The sequence below is a fragment of the Vombatus ursinus genome, unplaced genomic scaffold, assembly GCF_900497805.2.
Source record: "Vombatus ursinus unplaced genomic scaffold, bare-nosed wombat genome assembly UNPS02014773.1, whole genome shotgun sequence".
NCBI classification, from domain to species: domain Eukaryota; kingdom Metazoa; phylum Chordata; class Mammalia; order Diprotodontia; family Vombatidae; genus Vombatus; species Vombatus ursinus.
The window spans coordinates 31,274,745-31,295,231 of NW_020954551.1; the positions used below are offsets into that span (position 1 = coordinate 31,274,745).

General features: G+C 36.6%; 1 protein-coding gene and 1 non-coding gene across 2 annotated transcripts in view; both read left to right on the forward strand.

Annotated features, from left to right (window-relative positions):
- Nucleotides 1-20,487, forward strand: part of GRM7 (glutamate metabotropic receptor 7) — a 989,789-nt gene that overhangs the window by 694,775 nt on the left and 274,527 nt on the right. The gene's annotated exons all lie outside the window — the stretch shown is intronic.
- LOC114044569 lies at nucleotides 242-347 on the forward strand. Its single transcript, XR_003569260.1, has one exon. It is a non-coding gene; the product is annotated as a U6 spliceosomal RNA (small nuclear RNA).

Consider the following 20,487-nt stretch of genomic DNA (forward strand, 5'->3'; position numbering starts at 1 on the left):
AGTCTTGGGTTGTAATCAGAGTTAGTGGGCACAATATGGATAATGGTTCAATAAAGGAGACTGAATGGAAGAGGTCAGGCAGGTAGAAAAGCCAAGAGAATGTCGATGGGAAAATTCAGAGAGAGGAGATTATCTAGAAGGAAAGAAATGTTTCTCAACAGAGTCAAATGCAGCCAAGAAGCCTAGAGGCATGAGGACTGAGAAAGGTCTATCAGATTTTTAGCAATTAAAAGATCATTAGGTACTCATTTCAGTGGTGCACATACTAAAATCAGAAAGATACAGAGAATATTAGCATAATCTCTGCACAAGGGTGACATGCAAATCATGAAGTGTTCCATATTTTTATAGTTAGCTTTAAGCAAAACGAACTCTGAGGATGTACGAAAATATTTTTTTCTTTATGTAGTGACAAAGAATGGATATCTGAGGGGGTACCCATCACTTGGAGAATGGCCAAACAAATTATGGTATAAAAATGTAATGGAATACTAATGTGCTGTTAAAAAAAAAAAGTAATGAAGAAGGGGGCAGAGCCAAGATGGTAGAGCAAAAGCAGTGACTTGCCTGAGCTCTCCCCCAAACCCCTCCAAATACCTGTAAAAAATGACTCTAAACAAATTTTAGAGTAGCTAAACCCACAAAAAACAGAGAAACAAATTTCCAGCCCAAGAAAACCTGGATGGTTGATGGGAAAGATCTGTTGTGCCTGACTGGGACAGGAGCATAGTTCAGCGTGGGCCTAAAAGATGGGGCCCCAGCAAACCTAGAGCAGGCCTCAGGGGACTGAATCATAGGCAGCTATAGTGGTTTCCAGACTTCTCAACCCACAAATGCCAAAGGCCACTTAGAAAGTCGATAGGAAAGGTCTGTCAGACCTGGGTGAAAGAGTAGCATGGTCTGGCCCTAGCCCTGGTACAGCCCCAAGGTGGAGGCAGCGGTGGCTGCTTCCAGAATTCTTGGCCCACAGACAGTGAAGGGATCAAGCTGCTGCTCAGAGGGGCATTTCAGGGATCTCTTTGCTGGTGCTGAGGCAGGATTCTCTTGCTTTGCCTGTGCTTGGATCTGAATCCCAGTCCTGGGTGGTGAGGAGGAGTGCTGCTGTGCTGGAGTTTGTGATAGCGGTGGAGAAGAAATCCTCTTCACAGTTCCAAGGCATAAAAGAGGGCTTGTGGTCACTCATGGGCCAGAGCATAGGCCAGGAAAGGAGTAAACAACTCTCCTTTAATCATACCACCTTGGAAGAACTGAAAATTTACGAGTATATCCAAAAACAGCTGCACAAAACCCCTGAAGCTTGTGACTGTACATCCTCCACACTGGAAGCAGGGCCCTACTTTAACAAAGAGTTAAAAAGTCAAGTAATTGGCTGGGAACAAACAAACAGAGGGAAAAAAAAACTCAGACTATGGAATCTTACTTTGATGACAAAGAAGATCAAAACATACAACCAGAAGACAACAAAGTCAAAGCTCCTACATCCAAAGCCTCCGAGAAAGATATGAATTGGTGTCAAGCCATGGAAGAGCTCAAAAGGATTTTGAAGAGCAAGTAAGAGAAGTAGAGGAAAAACTCTAAGAGAAGAGAAATGAGAGCGATGCAAGAAAATGATGAAAAATGAGTCAATAGTCTCCTTTAAAGACCACAAAAATACTGAAGAAAATAACACCTTAAAAAATAGACTAACCCAAATTTAGAAAAAAAAAAGAGGTCCAAAAAGCCAATGAGGAGAAGAATGCCTTAAAAAACAGAATTGGCCAAATGGAAAAGGAAATCCAAAAGCTCACTGAAGAAAATAAGTCCTTCAAAATTAGAATGGAGCAAATGGAAGCTAATGACTCTTTGAGAAATTAAGAAACTGTAAAACAAAACAAAAAAAGTGAAACAAAAAAATAGAAGACAATGGGAAATATCTCATTGGAAAAACAACTGACCTGGAAAATAGATCCAGGAGAGGTAACTTAAAAATTTTTGGACTACCTGAAAGCCATGGTCAAAACAAAAGCCTAGATATCATCTTTCAAGAAAGTATCAAGGAAAACTGCCCTGATATTCTAAAACCGGAGGGTAAAATAGAAATTGAAAGAATCCACCAGTCACTTCCTGAATGAGATTCCAAAGTGAAAAGTCCTAGGAATATTATAGCCAAATTCCAGAGTTCCCAGATCAATGAGAAAATAATGCAAGCAGTCAGAAAGAAACAATTTAAGTGTTGTGGAAAACAATCAGGATTACACAAGATTTAGCAGCTTCCACCTTAAGGGATTGGAGGGCTTGCAATATGATATTCTGACGGCCAAAGGAGCTAAGCTTAAAACCAAGAACCACCTGCCTAGCAAAACTGAATATAATCCTTCAGGAAAAAAAAAAAAGTTGACATTCAATGAAATGCAGGACTTTCAAGCATTCTTGATGAAAAGACTGTAGCTGATTAGAAAATTTGACTTTCAAATACACGACTCAAGAGAAGCATGAAAAGGCTACACTTAGAAGTGTTGCAAGCTGCATTCTGCATTGCAGTATATATTTGAAACCTCCCTTCAACATGAACCTGAGACAAATGGGACTTCTCACTGTTTCCTGAATGAATAACTCTTTTCTCTTTCTTTTCCTTAACTGAAACTCCTTCCCTTCATTCCACCACCCCCTCCCACCCATCTCTGCCTGGAATATAGCTTCCTCAAAATATCCAAATCAAATTATTCTAAGAGTTTCATATATGGTGTATAGAGATTTAGTGTCATGGACTGTCTTGCCTACTCACTCTTTTCATTAAATAAATATTTATTGATTTCCTATAAAAATATCATGTCACAATATCAATGACCTATGATTTGATTGGACAACCTATCTTTAAGATTTTTAATGAGTTGCCTGAAATTCAGACGGGTTAAGTGATTTGCCCATCATCACACAGCTATTAAATGTCAGTGGCAGAATTTCAATGAAGGACTTCTTGACTGCAAGGCCATCATTCTGGTCACTGTGCTATGCTTCTTCTCTATGCACAATATTAACAACCAAAGTTCTTTAATGTTGAAAAATAAGAACCCAATCCCAAATAAGAGATTTTTCTGAACACAATGAACACATGTTCTGTTTTTTTTTCCCAAAAAAGAAATAAATAGCTTTAAAAAAAAGGTTAAAAAATAAAAGAAATGGTTTCAAAGAAACCTGGGAAAACTTATATGAACTGATGCAGAGTGAAGTAAAGAAAACCAGGAAAACAGTTTACATAATGAAAATAATAAATAAAGATTAACAACTTTGGAAGAATTAGGAACTCTCATCAGCATAAAAAACAATCCTGATTATAGAGAACACATGATGAAACCTCTTACCCAACTCCTAATAGATAATGGAGTCAGAGTGCTGAATGAGACATAATTTTTTTGGACACGACTAATGCAAAAAAAAAATGTTTTGCTTGACTGTACATGTTTATAGCAGTGATTTTGTTTTTCTTTTGTTCTCTGTTGGAAGGGTGTTATTGGGAGTGTGAGAAGGGAAATTTTGCTGGTTAAAAAATCAAGTATATATATAATATCATTACTAAACTTAGAAAGTATTGCCACAATTGAGTGAAGAAGTAAAATTGCAGTGGGTTTAGAAGAGAATCAGAAAAGAGGAAGTGGAAATCCTAAGTTTAAATGTCTTTTTCAAATCATCTGCACAAGAAAGGGAGGAGAGAGATGGGTTCATAAATAGCAAGGATAATCATATCTATTGAAGGATTTTTTTTAAAGATGAAAGAGACTTGGCCAATTTTGTTGGAAACAGGGAAAGAATCTATAGGTAAGGAGAAATTGAAAGTTAGAGAAGGAGTAGGGATGAGAATAGGGTCAGCTTGTTGGAAAACACAGGAGGAATTGACATCAAAATTACATGTAGAGGACTTGACATTAGCAAGGATAAAGACCACCTTATCATCTGAGACTAGAATAAAAGAAGTGATAATGTATGTGTGTGTGTGTTGGGGGTGGTGATCTTTGGTGAATATGAAAGAGAAGGGGATAAGAGGGAGCTCTTGGTGAATGTAATGAGATGAGATCCTCAGTTGAGATGATATGGGAAGGATGTGCTATTAGAAACTTGAGGAAAGATGGGAAGATTTGGAACAGCTCTTGTGGAGAGAGGGATTAAGAGTCAATTAGGGAGAAGCAAAAGGAGGAGCTCTCCTACAACAAGGATCTAGTTGAGGTTACGTAATATAAATTTGTAGTGGTCCCAGTCAGCATGGCTACATGAATATAACAAGGATTTTGTGTGACTCTAAAAATGACGTATTATTTGCCATCATTCTGAGTTTGGATTTACAAGTCCAGAATTCCAGGGCTCTCTTATCTCCTCCTGGGTAGTACTCACCATTTAGTTGACCTCCCCGCAAGTGCATGGTCATTCTTGGACTTTAACCTCATGACTTGAATGTCTATTAGAAAAATGGAATGTTCCTTCCAGAGGATTCTTTAGAGTGGATCTAGTCTGCCCCTCTCATTTTCCAGGTGAGATAAGGCAATTAAGGGCTAGTGAGGTTTAGGGATTTGCTTAGGTAGCTCATGGCATAAAGAATGATCCAAGTACCTTAGATCTTAATCCAGTGTTCTTTCCATTATACCAGAATGATTCTTTTAATATATAAGGAAAACTATTTAAATTTAAAACACAGTTTTGAGCAAGATGTCAGTACAATACTAACAGCATTAAAAAACACACTAATGTCACCACATCGTGAAGATTCCTGTCAGAATTTAATGACCAGAAGGCAGTATGGCATAGTGTGTGAAGAGCGTTGACTTGAAAGTCAGAGGATCCAGGTTCCAATCATGCCTCTGATGCCTGCCACCTCTATGACCTCCTTGAACCTGGAAATACCTTCGTCTACCTGGACTTTATTTCCTTAATTTAAAAAAGGAGTCGAGTTAGAGTAGATGACCTTTGAACTCTCTTCTAGCTCTGGATCTTTCTTCCTTCCAAAGCATATCTAATATTATTGCACTTTAAAATTTTTTGTTTGTTTGTTTGTTTTTAGGCAATTGAGGTTAAGTGACTTGCCCAGGGTCACACAGCTAGTAAGTGTCAAGCGTTTGGTCTGAGGCCGCATTTGAACTCAGGTCTTCCTGACTTAGGGGCCAGTGCTCTATCCACTGCGCCACCTAACTGCCCCCCACTGCACCACCTAGCTGCCCCTGCACTTTAAAATTGTAGCTTGTTTTCTACCCTAATTTTTATAAAATATTTATGTTTATTCAGTGCTGTGTAGTGAATAAAGAATAGGCAGTGTAGTATGGTGGGCAGAGACCTGAGATTGGAGCTGGGAAGCTCTAGGAAAGTGACTTAGCCTTTCTGTGCTCTAGACTGCAAACTATAAATGGTGGAGAGATGTGAACCTGCATTAGTAGAGGGAGATCGCCATACCAATTAAATCACAGGTCAAGTACCCTTACTAATCATGGTTCTTTCCTTTCTCATTTGTGGACCTTAGTTTGGTCTTTTGTAAATGAGGGTGTCAAACTAGAGGATCCTTAAGGTCTTTTCCTTCCGTGACTTCTCCCACCTCCAAAAGAATAGAAAGATTAAAAAACCTTACTGACCTGTAGCAAAATGTAGGGAGCTGATAGAACATCTGTTTTTCAAACAGGTTTTTAAAAGATTGCAAGCCCTGCATGGCCCTGTAATTGAGGTAGCTAGCATAGACGGGTCCAGGTACTGAATGACTGAAAGGACCCAGGACAATGGCATGAGATGTCTGTCGAACAGCAGGATGTGAACTCGCTATTTCTCTCTAGAGTGATACATAAATGAAAAGGGAAGAATTTCCTTGATGCTGGGGGATACAACAAATTACTTCTGAGCATGTGGCATGGGGCCAGAATAACAAGTCCTAAGTTTTATGAGAAGCTACCTCTAGGGTTACTTGAGGCTCATAAGCAGTGTTAAACTGCTCCTTTAAGAGCTATTATGCCACATAATTTACCCTGGTCTTATTATTGATTTTAATATGAATTTCCTCCTTTTACCCTTTACCTCTAATACTGAAGCCACTGGGATTCTGCAAATTTCATTTGACTTGTTAATAACTCATGTCACTACTTAGAAGGATCCATGCTTTCAAAGCATCACAACGTCAGTGGGAAGGGGCCTTACTGGCCATCGATTGCCACCCACACCTGAAAAACAATCTTTTCTACAAATTACCTAACAAGTAGTCATTCAGCCTCTCTTGGAAAACATCTAATAGAAGGAAAAATTCCTTTAGAAACAGCAAATTCCACTGTTGGATAGCTGTAATTATTAGAGGATTTTTCTTTTAGTTTTTGTAACTTTCATCCTCTGTCCCTGGTTTTTCCCTTGGGAGCCAAGCAGAACAAGTCCTTCATTGCTGAGCATTCTCTCTGTCTCTGCAGACTGAAACCCATCCGTACATTTTCATCCTTCTCAATTCTTATGTCTTTGAAACAAACAAACAAAAAGTAATTCTTCATAGATGGTGAACACAAAGTATTTGAAGCTTTCCTTTAGGTCTTTTAATATTTTAATATTAATATTTTACTATTTTAACATTAATATTTTAATAGTTAATATTTTATAAATATTTTTCTGTGGGTCCAACTTTTAGCTCTTCAGCAAGATATATAACCAGTCTGATTCCTTTTTTGGTCCATTGTAGGATCATAGATTTAAAGCTAAAAAAATCCTTAATGTCTGTATAGTGATATTCCACTCTTTCTAAAGATCATCATTATCATAGTCTTTCATAGTTTTAGATCAGGAAAGGGGCTTATTATGCACCCAGATGGGTAAAGTCATTCATTCAAGGTCATAAAAATTGGATCATAGACCTATGTCTGTAAGGCCCTTAGGAACCTTTTAGTTCAACCACCTTATTTGAGAAATCTGAGATCTAGAGAAGTTAAATGATTTCCCTGGTGTCTGAGATGTGTTTTGAATTCAGATCTCCTTGACTTCTAATCCAATACTCCATCCACTAAACCATTCTGTCTATAATAGGGAGCAGAGCCAGGATTCAAATGCAGCTCCTCTGACTTCAAATCCCTTGGGATTGTTTTTTGTATTTTTTTCTTCTGCTGCAACATAGTTCCTTTTGTATCCTAGATTATGTCTAATTATATTTTTGACAAAACACCCTATGTAATATCCCATAGATTATTTTATGCCCAACATGTATCTCTAGTGCCGTTGGGGTTACCTGAATTGTTTTTTATTCCTTGGAGATCATGTTCCATGATATGTGTCTATAAAACAACACCTTGAAAATATAGTATTAAAAATATGAGATTTTTGTTTCAGAGAATAGCTTGGTAGTACTGAAAGTGCTATATAATCTGCCAAGTGTAATATAGCCAGCTCTCCTCCTTCTATTCAATTCTGAGCCCAAATGCCTTCCATTTGCAGTATCCGTCCAAGAAGCATGTACTGATGGGCTATATATTTAGTCAATAGGCTGTCCATCTGACTGCATGCCATAATCTGGATGATATGCATGTTTCATACATTTATTTTTTCCCATGTGGCTAATCTCTGTTGAGAGCTTATGGATCGCATTGAGGACCACCTGTCCTTTTCTGAGATGATGCAATTGGTGCATTGCTACCCATCATCTAGTAACATCTAGAGAAACTCCCCAACTAGAGAGACCCATATTCTATTTCAGTTTGGCACAGGACTCTATTGAGGTAGTTCTAGGAAAAATCCCCTGTTTTATGCTTCGCTTGATATTGAGCATCAGAGAATTTTTTGAACAAACTCACCCTCCTGGTTACATCACTCAAGGAAATTTATATTAGCTTAATTAACATGTACACTAGGGACACCTTGTTGGACAATGGCCTTTAAGACTGAATTTTTCTTTATGGCATTAAATTATTTTTCATAAACAACCACCACAAAAAAAAGAAAAAAAGTGAGCAATTGATAAATTGGATATTCAAGTTGATTTTAATTAGCATAGGACTTTTTTCAGTGATTTTAATCAATATAGACAATTATTCTGAAAATTTTGTTTGTGTGTATACTTGTTCTGAAAATTTTAATTTTAATAGAGTTGCCTTTTAATAGAGTTATAGGCTAAGGAGTTTGCATAAGATTATGCAGTTAGTATGTTACAGTCAGGACTCCATCCTAGGTCCTTCTGAAGCCAGTTCTCAATGCACTGTGCCACACATCTCTCAGTGCAGGAATAGCCCTTAAATGTCAGTCAGTCAGTCAGTTAACATTTATCAAGCACCTACAATGTTCTAGGCATTGCGCTAATTATTAGAGATGCAAAGAAATGCTAACACCAACCCTTTTTTCAAGGAGCTCCAAGGAGGAGACAACATCCAAACAACTATATACAAATAAGATATTTTCAGGATAAATTTCAGGTAAGCTCAGAGGGAAAGTAATCAGATTATTTTATACTTATCCTGGAGGAAATAAAGAACCACTGGAATTTATTGAATGATGGGGAAGGGTAGTGACAGGCAGACTTGTGCTTTAGGAAGATCAGTTTGACAGTTAAGTAAATCATAGACTGGTGTGGGGAGAGACTTGTGGTAGGGATACTGACCAGCAGACTATTTCAATAATCTAGGTGTGAGGTGATGGGGGGCCTGCATCAGGGTGGTGACAATGTCATCACCCTGAGAAGGGGGTGTATACACCCAGAGAGAAGGTGATATATACTAGAGATATGAAGTTAGAAATGACAGACCTTGACCACTGATTTAGTATAGGGAATAAGAGAGAGTGAAGAGTCAGGGATGACAAGAAGTTCTGAGCCTGAAACATGATAGTGCCTCAACAGTGGTAAGGAAGTGAGGGAGAGAGTTGACTTTGGGTGGGAAAGTTAATGAGTTCAATTTTGGACATGTTGGGTTTAAGATGTGTATGAGGCATCCAGTTCAAGATGTATAATAGTTCAAGATTTGATACTCGAGTTTAGGAGCAATATTAGAGATGAATAAGTAGTTCTGAGGGTCGTCGGAGTATTGAGATGATAGAGCTGATGGAATCACCCAGTGAAATAGTATAGTGGACAAGGAGAAGAGGGACTGAGATTGCTATAGTTGAAGAATTTAAGGGCTCATGAAAACTGGAGGAGTGATTGAAGCCTTTCCTCTAGCTCCAGTAAGGCTGGCCTTTGGCAAAATTATGACACTCTTCCTCCAATCTTCAATGTCCTCTTGTTTTCTTCTAACCACTCAGGACATGGATTATGAATTAAGAAATCAGTATCGAAATAGATACCAAAGTGGATTCTTACTTCAACTTCCCAGTCATCCAAACTTAAAGTTCTAAAAATCTTAGGAAATTCACGAGACAAAATCCCTATGGCGACTCTAATCATAAGCACAGATAGCATCTGTACCACTATTCTCTGTTTAAGCAATGTTGAAACTTTGCCACCAGACCCATGCAATGAGAGTGATTCTCATAATTAAGGAAATTCATCGGCTTCTTGAATAATAAAGCCCCATTATGATGCAATATGTTATAGTATAAACAAAGCTGGGTGGTACAGTGAAAAAAGTCCTGGCTCTGGGTTCAAATCTTGCTTCTGATACTACATCTGAGACCTAGGGTTTATCACTTAATCTCCTGGAGCCACAGTTTCCTCTTATGTAAAATGAGGGCATTTAACTAGATGACCTCTAACTTCTCTTCCCATTCTAAATCAGTGATTCTATGAATATGTCAGTGGGTAGCAAGACGTGACCATGTACATGTTGCTTATATCCTGTGTAGACATCATAATATTAATAAATAATAATAATACCAATCTACTATTTTATAGCACCTACTATGTTCTAGGCACTGTGCTCAGCATTTTAAAATATTATTTCATTGATCTTCACAAAAACTCTGGGAAGTAGGTGCTATTATTATCCTCATTTTACACTTGAGGAAACTGAAACAAACAGAGGTTGTTACTTGCCCAGGGTCATATAACTAATAAATTCCTGAAACTGAATTTGAACTCAGTTCTTCCTGACTTCAGACAAAGCATTTTATCCAAGGTACCACATAGATTCCTTCTAAACAAAGTATTTTAGAATGCTTCCCTTCTTCTTCTCTCCCCTTTCATACCTCCTCTTCCCTTCTTTCCCTTCCTTTATCTTTCCATCTCAATCTCTCCCCTTTTATCCCCTCCTACCAGTACTCCTTCTGTGAACATGTTACCATGTATTTTAGATTTTGGTCATATTTGAATACATTATTCAACATTTAGCACTTGTTCTTTTTACTAAAAATGTATTTCCCATTTCATTTCTTTGATATTGGTGACTGCTTTTTGCTTATTTAAAAGATTCTTCTATTACCAGAGTCCTGGCATCATGTAATGGAAAGAAACAGAAGTAGAGAGAGTGTTTGGAGAAATCAGGATTCTCATCCTAACTCTTCCATTCATTGTATTATTGCAGTAACTCATCCCTTGTGGTGTAGTGGTGCATAAAATGCTAGACTTGGCATCAGACAAACCTGGGTTCAAATGTAGCCTTTGCCACTTAGTCATTGTGTTACCATGGACAAGTCACTGCAACTCTCCTTGCAGCAGTTTTCTTCCCTAAAAAATGGAAATAAAAATAAACATATGTATAGTATCTACCTGACGGGGTTGTTATGAGGCTTGAATGAGTTAATGAGTTTGTTCTTTGCAAACTTTAAAGAGCTTTAAATTCACTTGTAGTCATCATCATCATCATCACATTATCTGTAAAAGGAATAGGTTGGTTAGTTAATTTCTCAGATCTTTTCCATTTAAAAAAATTAAATGCTTTTTTAATTAACAAAAATAAATTCTCCCTCCATCTCACCCCATCTCATTTAAAAAAAAAAAAAAAGAAAAATCGGTTCTTTGTAAAAAATATGTGTAGTCAAATAAAATAAGTTACTTCATTAGCCTTGCCCCCCAAACTGTCTTATTCTGTAGCCTGAATCTCTGCATCCTGAAAGTCTCTAGTGCAGGGCAGATAGCGTGCTTCGTCAGATGGTCAGTGAGCTGATCACAGTCATTACAGTAAGACTCATCTGAAAATGTATTGACAAGGTTGCTGTTATTTAGCTTTTTTTTCTTCTCTGGTATAGACTCCTATCATATACATCAGGGACTGTTTGGTTTTTACCCAGAATATTTCTCTCACAACTGAGCTCAGGACTTAGTGCCACACTGGACCCTGGCTAGAATATCTGAGGCTTTAGTAGACTAAGGCTGGATTTAAAAGCTCTTGGTTAAGGAAGGGCTGGACTCAGGCTCTTTTTGTCTCAGGCAGACAGGGCTAGGTTGGACTAGGGCCTCTTGGAACTCAACAAAGCTGTTCCTCCCAAGAAGAGCTCAGCAGCAGGCTTAAGGAAAGTTCCGCTGGACTGGACATGGGCACTCCTGAGCTCAGGCAGAGCATCCCATCTACATTCAGCTCCCTGTACTGGGTGCTAGACCTGCCCTAGCTTTTCTGTTCCAGTATTTCCTCAGGACTCCAGAGGTCCCTCTGTGGATTCCTCAGCTGGGTGAGGGAGTCTGACAGTGATTCTTTCTATCCCTATTAGAATTATGCATCTGTAGACCCCAGTAGATTGTTTTGTAGGATTAGAGATCCTCCATGTCCTGATATTTTATCATCTTTCCTTCAGAGTTCATTCTTATAGGTTACCTCAATTAATGTCAAACCTAGCTAATTCTCTGTTGAAAATCCTGCAAGGACAGATGGCTGGTCAGTTGCAGCTCTAACACTAAAATTTCTGGAACTCTCAAACCTAGTTCATCTGTGTCACAACATGAATTGCTGTCTCCCAAGGAAATGCCATGTTAAAACAAATCTATCAATAATGGGAAAGCATTAAAATCATCTCCAAAAATGATGACAATAGACTATACTGTATAACTATGTTAGTGATATTTCAGTAAGAAATTCTGTTCTTGCCATCATGTTATATAGGTGGAAAATACTGGCAGTGAGTGCAATCATTTATTCACATGGATTTATTTTGATTTGATAAATCCTGGGCCCAACCTTTTAAGAAGTTTGACTTAATTATCAGAGAATATTTAGGAAATTTCCTATATGGCACCCATGCTCTTTGGTTGGGAAATAGTTCTGTTCATTTAGGAAGCAGTGTAACAGAGAGAAGACTCACCTGGGAGTCAGTAGTCCTGGATTCCAATTCTGGCTCTGCAATTAACTCACTGTGTTATTTTGATGAAGTCATTTTACCATTTTAAGATTCAGTTTCCTTCCTTGTAAAATGGTGCATTGGAGTTGATGGTTTCTAACATCGCTTTCTGGCTCTAACGTTCTGCTTCTATCCATTCTGTACCAATCCCTGATGAGAAATTCATGCCAGTCTTTACGCTAAAAGTCATTCCTCTTAGGTTGTAAGCCTTTTATCATTGTTGCTGAATTCTTCTCTCCTTTGGTCAAGCAGAATTTTAGCATGATTGGTATTTTATCCCCAGGGGAAGCATAATTGAAACTGAGATAGATAAATGGAAATGGCAGTCATGTTTGTCTTCTCTGTGATTGCAAAGTGTAAATTTGCCTGCACATTCTTCTCCCACATAGTTTATTAGAGGGGCTGCCCTGATGGCCTCTGTGGGGCCAAGGACTTGAACCAGGTATTTAACACTCCAGTCTCCAATTCCACAAGGGGCTGACAATGTAGACATTGCTCTGGATGAATTTAGATGACATCCTTTTCATCCCTGTTCCACAAATTAGGAGATTCAGTGCTGAGATTACAGGGGGCTGACCTGCTCTTTTGTGCAATGTGGATGGTTTCATTGATACTAAAAATAAATATTGGCTTTTGTTCTTTTAACTGCTTTCTTAAAAAAAAGTTTTGGTTTCCGATTTCAACATCATAGGAACATAGGGAGGCAGATAGGGGAATGACTCTTCATCTTGTTGACTTTATTGTTATTTTCCTGGACCTGTGATTTCGTTGGTGTAGGGAGCTCCCAGGGAAGCTCTCACCATGGAAATCAGCATCCTCTGATACTTACAGCCTCAGAGAATTTTCTCTCTCTAAGATAACAGTAAATGTATATCCACCTTTCTCATGAGAAATTCAAGCCTTAGAGAGATAAAATGACTTTCCCAATTGTAGATGAGTGATTAGAACCCAAGTCTTCTGACTGTTCATCCAATTTTCTGCTCCACCAATTTGGACACATCTTAGTGGTGACTAACCAGTGCAGTTTTATTTCAATCATAGACTTATTCCTATGCCCATCCAGACAGAAAGTCTGCAAATGAATTAGTATGGTGGTAGCTGTAAAATGATGAGTGAAAAATTTATATAGAAATGTGAAAACCTTCTCCAGTAGTTGGTAAATTCTTGATGAAGTTGGTTCTTATATCAAGGATTTCTATTTTGATCAGCGTGTGCAATCCCAATCCAACTATAAGAGTCTATCTTAGTCACGCAAAACAAAGAAAAGTCAACTAGCTTGGCCATGTTGATATAGTTAATTGAACTATCAAGGTTGAAACTGGAGCTCATGGCTTCTAGTCTTCTAGAAATGACACTGTGCTGCCCCAGTGCTTTAAATTAGGTTAAAAGCAAAAACTCTTAAGAAAGAAAGATTAAAAAAAAATCTTCAGTGGAAAAATGGAAATGTTGAAATGGGAGATGGGATATGGCAATGGGAGAGACCAGAAAGATGTCCTCCTTTTAGGCTCTTTAACTTGAATTCTCATTAGGTTCCTAGTGTCACTGCTCCCATTTTAGTTTTCATATGGCTATAATTGACACTGTCTTTTTTGAGCCTCACAGCTACATTCTGTGGCAGTTAGGGAAGTAATTATTATCCGTGTCTGTATCAGTATCTTCCATAGTCTGGAAAAAGGAGACTCAGAGTGATTTTTATTTGCCAAGGATCACAAAGCTAGGAAGCAACAGCCAGTATTTGAACCTCCCTACCTAGCTCTTTCCCCTCCAAAGCTAATGCTCTTGCTGCATTAGATAGAAAGGTATAGATCAGGGGTGAGGAACCTGTGGCCTCAAGGCCACATGTGGCCCTGCAGGTCCTTGGGTGCAGCCTTTTGACTGAGTCCAAGTTTTACAGAACAAATCCTTTTATTAAGGGGATTTGTTCTGTGAAGTTTGGATTCAATTAAAGTTCTGCACTTGAGGACCTAGAGGTTCACATGTAGCCTCAAGGACACAGGTTCCCCACCCCTGGTATAGATGATATGGGTATTTCTTAAAAAGGACAATATTATTTCTTTGAGATAACAAAAGACCAGAAGAACTCTACGTTTGCTTATGATCTCCCTGGGAATTAAACCAGGGCAAATTCAGTCCCTTAACTTTTTAATAAGCCGAGCAAGTACTTAAGAATGAAGCCATACGAATCAGTTACCCACCATTTGGCATTTTTCTGCTGTTGCTGCTGCCTTTTTAGCTTAGTCATTTTTACCCAATGCATTATCTTTTAATCACATACAACCGTGTATATCCACCAGTTAGTAGAGTATTGGATGCATCCCTATGTCTCTGGTACTAATACAGTGTATTAAAGATGATTATTCTTCTGTGTTAGCAGGGATTGGGAATGTGGGCATGTTTGTCATTGTTGTTAAATCCTCTGAAGTCAATTGCTAATTATAAGAGCTTGTAACTTTAGGGACTTTGCTGATGCATCCAATTGAACTGTCAGCTCTTTCAGGCTAGAATGGATACATAAAGAAACTCTATCCTAATTGCTTTAATTAATGAATGCAGAGATAAGGCAGTGAATAGAGAGAAAAGCTGCAGTAAAGTTACAGTATGATGGCAGGAGCTAAGTACAATATTGGATGGATCCTGTTTTTAGTAGTCATATGCAAAATTCATCAGGAAAAACTGAGGGGGCATCTCCTGTGTGCAGAGCACTGTGCTGAACTCAGTGAGGGATACAACCAAAGCTTAAAAGGAAAACAAGGGAAAATATTTTATAAACCATAGAGCATTTGATAAATGCTACTATTAAGTCCCTTGAGATCCCCAACTTCAAGCAATAATAGTGTGTATGTATGTTTTGGAAATTATATATTCAGAATTGGATCCTAGATTTAGAAATGGAAAGTTCTAGTCCAACCCCTTCATTTTATAGATGAGCAAACTGATGCCAAGAAGGGTAAGTGACTTGAGGTCACAGAGAAAAGCATCATTTGAACCCAAGTCATTGGACTCTAGAATTAGCATACTCTATTTTTTAAAAAATATTTTTCAGTGAATAAATATCTATTTTCTTTTCTTCTCACCTCATTCCCCCATTTAAAAAAACTCATTTAAATATACATTACCAAGCAAAACACATTCACACATTAGCCATATCCATAAATACGTTTTATCATTCACCTAAGTCCTCGTCTCTCTGTCCAGAAGTGGGTAGTGTGCTTCATCATCACTATTCTAGAATCATATTTGCTGATTATATTGATCAGAGTTTTTAAGTCTCCCAAAGGTTTCTGTCTTTAAAAAGTTGTTGTTATTGTATGCATCATTTTTCCGGTTCTGTTCACTTTACTATGTATCACTCCATACAAGTCTTTCCAAGCATCTCTGAGATCATTTCTTCATCATTTTTGATGAAGCACAGTATTATTTTATTACATTCATATATTATAACTTCCTCAGCCATTTTCTAATTGATGGGGAGCACTGCCCCCTTGGTTTTCAGTTATTTGCATTTACAAAAAGACACACACACACACACACATATACATATATATTTGTAGATATGGATTTTCCCCCTATTTGACCTTTTTGGTGGTACAAGCCTACTTGTGTTATTATTAGGTCAAAGAATACACACATTTTAGTAATATTCACAATAATTCCAAATTTCTTTCCAAAAAGGCTGGGCCAATTTGCGGCTCCATCAATGGTTGGGTTAATGCACTTGTTTTCCTGAAGCCTTTCTAACATTTGTCACTTTCCTTTCCTGTCAGTTTTGCCAATTTGGTTGTGTAAGATGCTTTATTTAGTGTTTTCGGGTATTCTTTTCCCAAGCAATTTTTGATAGGTTGTGTGTCTTCCTTAGAAAACTGCCTGTCAATATCCTTTGACTATTCATCTGCTAGGGATAAAGCAATGCCCTCTTTACTATAATATGCCACCTTCTCCTCACCCTAAAAGATTTTGATGCATTTTGTTTTTATATAACTTTAATTTCTCAACATATCCCTTTCTTTCTGCCAACAAGAGAGCCATCCTTTATAACAAAGAATTTTAAAAAGCAAGGAATTTTAAAAAAAAGGCAGGAATAGAGGTGTATTCTAATATCTCTTTTTCAGGGCCAAGCTTGGTCATTGTAATTACACACTGTTCAGTTCTGATTTCTGTTGTTGTTCTTTCCAGTTATATTGTTGTAGACATCTAATATATCATTTCCCTGGTTTATCTAAGTAATAAAAAGACATTGACAGTCAAGATGTACATGGACAACACAATTTAAGATCAAGGCAGTATATGAGGGCCATAGTGGGCAATCCAGATAATAAGCGAAGTTAGAGTTGAAAGGAAAGAGGACTCAACCTGGACCTGGGAGAAAGAGATGAAGCAACTACTTTCTTGAATGTATAAAAGGGGCATGGGAAGGAGATTTGGGCCTTTAGGAAGTCTAAAGTTCAATAAAAGTATCTTCTCTGTTCCTTGCCCCCCACCTCTTAAAGACACACAGCACATAAAGGATCATTTCCTTTATTCAGGAGTCTGTGGTATTAAAAATAAAATAAAATGCTAAATAAACATGCTAAGGAATAAGTAGTTACAGGAATAAGGATAGGAATTAACATTCATTTCTATGGCATTTTAAAGATTATAAAGTACTTTACCCCTATCAGAAATGAAGTGGGCAGACCTAGGTTTATTATTCTACCATTTCATAGATAAGGAAACTGGATGTCAAGGAAATAAAAGGACTTTGTCATGGTGACTTAACTATTAAGTCTTTGAATTAGGATTTGAACCCGGATATCCCAACTCCAAGTTTAATGATCTTTAAACTAGGAGTCCTCTTGTTTACAAAGAATGGGTGGATAGATGGTAATTTTTTTAAAAAAATATTTGTTAAGGCCAGAGTAGAAATCATATAAGCTTCCAGGGAAGCCATGACTCATCTCCAGAGACTTAGCAGCCTAAAAGAGGCAATAGGGAAATCACTCTCTGATAAGGTATGAGAACTCATTAAGGACAATTAGTTTAGTAGCAGGGATAAGGCAATTCAGGGATTGTTTTAAGGCAAATTTCTGAGCCAGAGCCCATTTGTTTCTGTTAGTTTCAGAGCCTCAGGACAGAATAGTCAGACCAAGATGAGTTACTTGGTAACCACACATGCTGCATTTGGTGAAGCCTTGGACATGAATTTCTTATTACCTCCTGATAGAAGATCCCTTTGACATCTTCTGCTTTATTTCTTTTCTTTAAGTTCTGTAGGTGCATTTTTTTTTATTACACCACAAAGATTTCCTGATATATTTTCCATCTACTTTTGAACCTTCCAGGATAAAAAAATAAGAAATTAAGTCAAGTTGGTAACAAAAATGGTCTGATAGTATATACTGCATTGTGGTACCTACAGACTACTGTTTTTCCATTTAGAGAAGTGAAGTATGTTTAATTATATATACTTTGGAATTGAGATTGGAAGTTTTCTGAGCTCAATTGCCTTTTAGTGGTTTTCATTTTTTATTATAGTTATGTGTGCATGTATGTATATATGTATATGTGTGTGTATTTCTTTTTCTACTTACACACTTTTTATCTTTATAACTTTTATTTTATCTCTGGTTAATTCAAATTTGTTGATTCTTATGACACAATAACATTTTACTACATTAACTCCCTAATTGATATAAATCTACTTTTTTCCATTTTGGGAGGATAACCCATAAAACAAGACTATGAATATTTTGGTGTATTTTATATATGTGTATACATATGCACATATAACATATCCATCCATGCACATATACATATGTGTATACATGCATATATTTTGAACTTCTTAGATAATATAACATTAACAAACATTCATTTATAAATAAGTATATGAGAAATTAATGTAATTTGTCTCTCATTTTTCCAAAATGTTTTCCTAGATGATTAGCTAATATGCAATACTTCCAACAGTGTATTAGTGTACCAGTTTTATCACAGCCCCTCCAACACTGACTTTTTCTGCCTTTTATAATCATTGCCCACCATGGGGTGTTTTTTGTTTGTTTTGGGTTTTTTTGTTTGTTTTTTTTTCCCCGTGGCATATGCTCCCTTAATCTCTTTTCCTCTACTTTCTCTCTCTCTCGCTCTCTACCTAGGAGATATCATATTTATTGTAGAACTTCACAATACCTATATTTTGAATATTTATGATTTTCTTTTTATTTAATTAATTTATTAATTAGGATTTCACCCTCTCAGGGCTTCTAAGAAAAACACTTTTAAAGCTATAATTTACCATATAAATAGAACATATTATTATTATTAGAACTTAATTACATGTGATTATGTTGCATATACTTTGTTTTGAATGATAGCATATCTGGTCTCTATATTAATGGAATCTGTGATGGTAGCATTATTTAGAATTTATAAACTCATCTAAACTAGATTGATTTATTTTCATTTCTTTGCATAAAGTGTTCTAATATCATCTTCAGATTAGTCATAGAAAAAAGAGTAAATATAAGACAAAATATTCAGAAATCACCAGAATATTGGGGGAATAACAATAATGGCATGCCCTAATTTGTGCAGTGTGTTATGCTTACGTGATCTTGGATTACATACATTGTGGTGAGCATATATTATGGTGTCAATCTTCTGTTGGTAAACCTCTACAAACATAATTACGTTCATCCTTGGATAACTCACATGCTTTCTTTTTTATTAATCCCATCTTCAGAGTTTTTGTTTGTTTAGTTTCGCTTTTCTTGGCTTGGAGCAAATCAGAAGTTACACTACTTTGGGAAGGCCTTCAAGAATCAAGAGTAAAAGCCATATTATGAATAAACAAAATAGTTGTTGTTGTTAGTGGGTGTTCCATATTTGTATTCAATTTTTAATCAATACTTTTTGAGTTTGCTTTTTCAATCAACTATATGTTAACTTAAAGGCGGTATAATTCAGCATGTCTCCATCTTATCTATAATATAATCATAAATTTGTTTTCATCAATCAAATATTTATTTTAATTAAAAAATTCTTTATATTACTAACCTTCCACTGTTATTATACCTTCCTTTTTTGGGTGGAAGTCACATAAATATCTTATCCCCCCTTATGCTTATAACTAGCAATGGCTAATAATAGTTAATATTCGTACAGCACTTATTATGTGCCAGGAACTATGCTAAGTGCTTTATAATTATTATCACATTTAATCTTCACAGCAACTCTGAGTGGTGTGTTATATTATTATCCCTGTTTTGCAAATGAGGAAATTGAGACAAATAGAGGTTAAATGACTTATTTAAGATCACACATCTAATGTCTGAGGCCTGATTTGAATTCAGGTCTTCCTGATTCTGGTCCCAGTGTAACAGCACCTTGCTGTTAATATCTAACATTTTATGAAATGTTGCTGATTCTTTTTTTGTTTGTTTTTATATTAATTTTATTTTTAAAATCCCTTTACACCTTTCCTTACCCATGAAACTCTCCTTTGTAACAAAGGATAAAAGAAAGAGAGAGGGAGTTGAAAAATCAGCCAAATTTACCAAGGCATCAACTAAATCTGAAATTATAGACATTACTCGACATGCATAGTCTTCCTCCCTCTGAAAGGAGAGAGTCAGGTGCATTTTCTCATATCTTCTTCAAAGATAATCTTATCCATTATAATGACATTGCACATTATAATTATAGTGTTCAATGTAATTGTTTTGTTGTTATTTCAATTTACTTTGCTGTGATCGTTATATATTAAATACTCTTTGACTTGTTCTTCTTATTCTCTGCATTCATTCATATAGTCTTCCTATGCTTTTCTTAATTACTTATTTCACCATTTTTGTGACATATTAACATTCAATTGCATTCATGTTCCAAAATTTGTTCATCTATTCCCCAGTTGGTAGTCATCTATTTTGCTTCCAGTTTTTGACAACTATAAGAAGTACTGCTATTTTGGTGTATGTGGGACCTTTCTGTCTTTGACTTCCTTGCAATATGTGGCTACCAATGGGATCCTTGATTAACAAATATGGACATTTTAGTTACTTTTAAAAATTTAATAATTTCAAATTGCTTTCTTAAGATGTCCACACAATTCCAATACAAGTCTCAAGTGGAACATGAAGAGGTAAACAGGAAAGAGAAATCATAAGAGACTTATTAAGGTTGAACTATTTACATTCCTTCATGGAAAGATGATATTTGTAACTCATGAGACTTTTGTCAGTATTAGGGTAGTTGGAGGGAAAAAGTTATATGCATGTATGTATATGGATAGATAGATAGATAGATAGATAGATAGATAGATAGATAGATAGATAGATAGAT